Source organism: Chrysochloris asiatica, unplaced genomic scaffold (genome assembly GCF_000296735.1).
Source record: "Chrysochloris asiatica unplaced genomic scaffold, ChrAsi1.0 scaffold00036, whole genome shotgun sequence".
Classification (NCBI taxonomy): domain Eukaryota; kingdom Metazoa; phylum Chordata; class Mammalia; order Afrosoricida; family Chrysochloridae; genus Chrysochloris; species Chrysochloris asiatica.
Window position 1 is genome coordinate 19,206,106 of NW_006408554.1, and position 7,040 is coordinate 19,213,145.

Below are 7,040 nucleotides of genomic sequence, written 5' to 3' on the forward strand. Positions count from 1 at the left end.
GATGAAGATCAAAGAACACAGCCTTCATTATGGATTGCATCTCAATGTCAAGAAAACAAAAATCCTCACCACTGGATCAATAAACAACATTCTTATCAATGGAGAAAAGATTGAAGTTGTCAAGGACTTCATTCTTCTTGGATCAACTGTTAACACTCTGGAAACAGCAGTCATGAGATCAGACAACGTAATGCATTAGGCAAATCTGCTGCACAGGAACTATTTAAAGTGTTGAAGAGTAAAGCTGTCAGCTTGAGGACTAAGGTGCGCCTGACCCAAGCCATGGTATTTTCAATAACCTCATATGGATGCGAAGGCTGGAAAATGAATAAGGAAGATAGTAAAAGAATTAATGCCTTTGAATTATGGTGTTGAAGGAGAATACTAAAAGTGTCATGGGCTGACAAAAGAACCAATAGATCCATTTTGGAAGAAGTGCAGCCAGAGTGCTCCTTAGAGGCCAAGATGGCCAAACTTCATCTCTCATACTTTGGACATATTGTCAGGAGGAACAGTTACTGGAGAAGAATATCATGCTTGGTAAGATGGAGGGTCGGAGAAAAAGATGAAGATGTCCAACAAGATGGATTAGCCAGGTGGCAGCATCGATGGACACAAGTGTGGCAACAGTAGTGAGGTTGGCCCCGGATTGGATTCATTCTGCTGTACACACAGTTGCTATGAGTCGGTTCCGACTCGATGGCACCTAACAACAACACTTCACTTGAAGGAGTCCTGGTGTGGCACTGTGGGTTAATGTGCTGGACTGCAAAATTGGTTTGAACTGCAAGGTTGGAGGTTCAAACTCACCAGTTGCTACTCAGAAACCCTATACAGGGTCATGATGGATCGGTACCGACTTGACAGCACTCAATAACAACAAGATTTCACTTAAATTGTATCACAGCTTTCAAGGAATCCATACTCTCAACACTAAACTGTATTAGAAAAGGAAAGATGGGTAGCCCATGTTGTTACTGTTGTTGAGACAGTTCTGACACACAGTGACCCCAAGCAAAACCAAATGAAACATTGCCTGATGCTGTGCCATCCTCATAATTGTTATTAAGCTTGAGCCCACTACCACTGGGTCATTGTGGGGGGGTCTTCTTCATTTTTGCCAACTCTCCACTTTACTATGCATGATGTCCTTCTCAAGCGAGAGATCCATCCTGATAACATGTCTGAAATATGAGAGAGGAAGTCTTAGAACCATCCTGGCCTCTAAGGAGCACCTGGTTGTACTTCTTTGAACAGATTTGTTTATTCTTCTGACAGTCTAGGATACTTTAAATATTCTTTTCCAGCATCATAATTCAAACGCATAGATTCTTCTACAGTCTTCCTTATTCACTGTACAACTTTCATATGCATATGAGGTGATTGAAACTGTCCTGGCTTGCTTAGCCCAGATATCCCTTAATCTTCAAACTGACATTTTTGCGCTTGAACACTTTAAAGAGGTCTTGTGCAGCAGATTTGCCTAATGCAATATTATCATTTGATAGCTTGACTGCTGCTTCCATGTGTGTTGATTCTGTATCTAAGAAAAATTTAATCTGACAAATTTAAACTTTCCTCCATTTACCATGATAATATTTATTGTTCCAGTTGTGACGATTTTGATTTCTATCATCTGCATATCACAGATTGTTAATGTGTCATCCTTCAATCTTAATGCCAAGTTTTTCATATAATCAATATTCTTGGATTATTTGTTCAGTATACAAACTAAGTATGGTGAAAAAATACAACCCTGGCACATATCTTTCCTGATTGTAAACTATTCAGTATCTGTTGGTCTTTTTTAACAATTGCCTCTTGGTCTATGTACAGAGTCCTCTTAAGTATATAATTAAGTGTTCTGGAATACCTATTCTCCACAATGTTATTCATAGTTTTTTGTTTTGTTTTGTTTTGTTTTTTTATGAACTACACACAGTAAATAAAGAAAAAGTAAACATCTTTCTGGTATTCTCGACTTTCAGCCAAGATCCATCTGACATCAGTGATGATACTCCTAGTTCTACATCCCTTTCTGAATCCAGCTTGAACTTTGGACAGTTCTCTGTTGATGTACTATAAAAACCACGAATTACCTTCAGCAAAACATTACTATTTGTAATATTAATAACACTGCTACATGATTTCCACATTCTGTCGGGTCAGAATGGGCACAAATACAGTTATCTTCCATTTTGTTGGCCAGGTAGCTGTCTTCCAAATTTCCTGGCATTGTTAAGCAAGATTGTCACCATGGTTGCAACATTTTGTTATAATATTTCAATTTGTATTCCATCAATTCCTGGATCCTTGTTTTTCCTCAATGCCTTCAGTGCTGCTTAGACTTGTTCAGTACCATTGTTTCTTGATCTTTTGCTACCTCTAGAAATGGTTGAACATCAACTTTTTTTTTTTTTTATTACTACTAGGACTGGATTCCTTCCAGATTCTTTTGATACTTTCTGCATCATTCAATAGTTTGTCCAAGTCTAGGCTTGAATTTTTATTTCAGCTCTTTCCGTTTGAGAAATGCTGACCTTGTTCTTCTCTTCTGGTTTGCTTATGCAGGGTCTTCGCACATTGCATTGTAATACTTGACTTTGTCTTCTCAAGCTGCCCTTAGAAATTTTGTTCCTCTTTTTTTCCTTCTCATTTCTTCTGGTTGCTTTATCATCTCTGTGCTCAAGAGCAGGTTTCAGAGTCTCTTCTCACATCCATTTTGGTCTTTTCTTACTTTTTTGTCTTTTTAATGAACTTTTGCTTCCTTCTGAAAGATGTTTTAATGTAATCCCCAGTCATATTTTGAGCTAGTGTGGCACTATCGGATAAACAGTCGACTTCAAGTTTGAAGTGCAAAATTCCAGCATCACAGCAGCACACAAGCTAGTTAGTAGGACAAACTAACATACAAGCAGCCAATGTTGCTACTAACCCTTATTTTCCTTCATTTTGTTATTTCATTATTTTCTTTTCATTTAAAATTTCAATATTGTTTTTTGTCATGGAATTGGTTTTACCTTACTCAATAGGATTTCACTATTATTTCCCCAATGGTATAGCTGTTTTTTTTTACCTAAATGTGAACTAAAAGGTAAGATTTCAACATATATTCGATACCTAATGGTTTCTTCAAGGAGCTCTGGTAGCATAGTGGTTACGAATCAGGCTACTAACCTCAGGGTCGGCAGTTTGAAACTACCAGCTGTTCCATGGGAGAAAGATGAGGCTTTCTGCTCCTGTAAAGATTTATAGCCTCGAAAACCTTGTGCAGGGTCACTATGAGTCGGTACCAACTCCACGGTACTTAACAACAACAATGGTTTCTTCTCTTTAATCATAATATTCAATCTTCAATGTCAGAAATGCTAGACTACTACTTTCTCATATTCCTAGATACAATGAGTTGAGAAAGTGAGGGTGCCTGTAATTTTTTACGTCACACACAAAAAATCATTACTAATTAATTTGGTCATAGATTTTAGAATAATTGATATTTTTCGCCTTTATATATGGTTGAAAATAATAAAACTGTAGGTCATGATTTACAACTTTTTCTAAATCTTTGTGGATTTTCAAGGCAGAAAGTTCAATATAATGGAGTCCTGATGTGACGCTGTGTGTTAATACCCTGCTGGCCTGCAAAGTCAGTTTGAACTGCAAGGTCGGCAGTTCAAGCTCACCAGCCACTCCTCAGAAACCCTATACAGGGTCGCTCTAGGTCACAAGTGACTCAATGGCACTTAACAGCAATAGTAGCATACGGTCATAAAATGGAAGTTGCATTTGGGTTTTAGTATAGCTCTGGTAGCGTAGTGGTTACGAATCGGGCTGCGAACCTTAAGGTCAGCGGTTCGAAACTACCAGCCGCTCCGCGGGAGAAAGATAAGGCTTTCTACTCCCGTAAAGATTTACACCCTCGGAAACCCTGTACAGGGTCGCTGTGGGTCGGAACCGACTCAATGGCACATAACAACAACAACAAAAGCTTGACATCAGGTAGCTACATGATTTTAAGTTATGCTATTTCTCTAGCTCTCATTGTCCTTTCTATCAAATATGGATTACAAAATGCATGAAGTCTTAGTTTTTAAATGTTTATAATCAAGTTTTTACAGAAGTTCATAATTATTTGTTGTTGTTGTTAAGTGCCGTCGAGTCGGTACCGACCCATAGCGACCCTGTACAGGGTTTCCGAGGCTGTAAATCTTTACGGGAGCAGAAAGCCTCATCTTTCTCCCGCGGAACAGCTGGTAGTTTTGAACTGCTGACCTTGTGGTTCGCAGCCCGATTTGTAACCACTACACTACTAGAGCTCCTTTAATAAATATTAATTTTAAGCTCAAATTTTATGTGGTTTCACATGATCAAAGAAATCCTGGTGAGGCACTGTGAATTAATGTGCTGTAGTGCAAGGTTGTTTTGAACTGCAAGGCCAGCAGTTCAAGCTCACCAGCCGCTCCTGGAAACCCTATACAGGGTTGCTATCAGTCAGAACTGACTAGAAAGCCCTTAGCAAAATCAATAACAACAAATAAAACTCATAATGTTTCATTTTTCTCAGCCACCTATGTGGAATTAAAATTTATCATAAATATTTTCTATAATTGCTTACTTTCTCTTTAAGTAAACTTGAAATAATAAGATACACAATTAAAATCAGCACATAAGTGATTTTTTGTTCACTTTACAAATACTTTGCTTCATATGAATCATTGTGTGCATCTATGAGAAAACATATTTATTCCAATTTTCCCAAACCTAATTTGAGTGTTCCTTGAGATGTATCTGTTATAGCAAGTGATTTAAAACCCAAAAAGCCAAGTTCTTAGAATAAGCAATTAAATTTTAAAAATGGAAAACCTCAATGTTCAGACATTCTGATCTTCAGAATGTTGAATCACAACAAGTTTTCTATAATATCTAAATAATGTCCAGAATGAAATATCTCTTAAAATCAAATTAATACCTAAAAATAAGTCATGTAGTTTTAGTAAGGAATAAAAAAAATATTACAAAATAAGGTGTAATACTGTGTAAACATTCAAAAACCATTGGGAATTAGTGTATTTCCCCTCAAATATCTTTTTACTCCTATAATCAAACCAGAGAGCCAGGGTATATTCTATTTGTGAAACACAGACATACACCAATGGGTGGCATTATTCAAATTGAGTGAGTGATAGCGTGGTACTTAAAACTACTTAATTACTAACTGATACAGTCTGGAAAATAAATAAAGTCAGTAAAAAGCTGTATGTATAATAGGTTTTGTTCTAACAGGTAGCTAGTGCTAACTTTTGCCCTAGTGGTATAGTCATTAAGCAATTGATGGCTCACTGAAAAGTTGGCAGTTCAAACCCACCAGTTACCATGTGGAAGAGCGATGTAGCAGTGTGCTTCCATAAAGACTAACAACCTTGGAAACTCTCTGGGGAAGTTCCACTCTACCCTGTAGTCTTGCTATAAGTCAGAATCTATTCAATGGCAGTAACTTGGTTGCTAACGAGCTGTGTCATCTTGGGCATGACCCCTGTAACTTTTCTGAACTTTTCAAGTTTCTTTCAGCTTTAATGTTCTATGACACTGAGTACTAACATTTAGAGTCTAATTCTGTGACCATGTTACCAGTTACCATAGAGCTGGTGCTGATTCATGGCGACCCCAGATGTGTCAGAGTAGAAATGTGCTCTATAGAGTTCTCAATGGCAGAATTTTCCAGAGTAAATCACTAGTCTGACAACTCTGGGTGGACTTGAGCCTTTAACTTTTGCAACCCTCAAGGGCTTCATTAAGGTATGAAAAGAAAATCTTTTGATAATTAGGATAGTGATCAAAACATAAGGAGCCCTGGTAATGTAGTAGATTATGAGCTGGGCTGCTAACTGCAACATCAGTACCTTGAAATTGCCAGTCACTTAGCAGGAGAAAGAAAGGCTTTCTGCTCCCATAAAGACATACAGCCTCAGAAACCCTAAACAGGGTCACTAAAAGTCAGAACCAACTCAGTGGACAACCACCACCACCGCCAATCAATACAGAACCGTTTTTAAGTTGACAGTTTGAAGTTTTAAGTATACTTGACAGTGAATTTTTTGGATGTGTCTTTGTCCAGTTAGGTACACATCAGTCATTGTTTGAAATGTTCTTAGAGTAATAATTAATGCAGGAAAATACTGATCTCATGTATGCTGTCACTTCATTATGCAACATGCTAAAATTTGTCTACATCAAATTTTACTTACTAAGCTCAGTAAGTTCTACTTATCCTGTTGAAAGAGGTTCAGGTAGTCTTACCTTCCTTTGCAATTAACCAGATATAACTGGTGGCCATGTTAGTCAAAGACCAGGAAGAGTATCTGTTCGTTTGGAAAAATAGGGACTTGCTCATTTTATTTTGTGTCAAGAAATGTATAGAAGGGAGTATGTAGTGAGGATAGGATTGGTGAGGAGAAAACACAGAACCAGATGTCTTATTTTTTTGTTTCAAATACTGTTGAGAATATTTATTTTCCTCAGATAATAGCAACATAGATAGAAAAGTGTATTGCGAACTTTGGTTTGCTTATCTGCTAACAATCTCAAAGAAAACATGTATTTCTGAAAATTTTAGCCCAATTTTTTGTCAGGTTTCTGTCTATCTATCTGGAGTCCTGGTGTCCTGCTCTAAGATAAGCACTAGACCTCAAGGTCAGTTTAAACCCAAGGTTGGCCACTCAGAGTCACCAGCTGCTTGTAAGAAACCCTATACAGAATTGCTATGAGTTGAAACTGACTCAACAACACATGACAACAACAGCATCTATTTATCTATCTGCATACTTGGGATATCCTCTGAAATTAATGCCAAAGATGAAAAAATTGAAGGTTTTTCTGTACTTAGAAGTTGATTACATATACAATCAAGATGCATTGATAACTGGATGATTGATGAACTGATGACCGAAAAGTGAGAGTTGGCAACAAAGAAGGATCAACAGTTGGAAAATACAGCCTCGGTGATCGAAGCTATGCTGGAGAGACCATGATGGAATTTTGTA

The 7,040-nt window shown here is 37.5% G+C and overlaps 1 pseudogene; it reads right to left on the reverse strand.

Moving 5' to 3' along the window:
- Window positions 1–6,334, reverse strand: part of LOC102841051 — a 21,810-nt pseudogene extending 15,476 nt beyond the window's left edge.
- Between the last annotated feature and the right edge of the window lie 706 nt (window positions 6,335–7,040).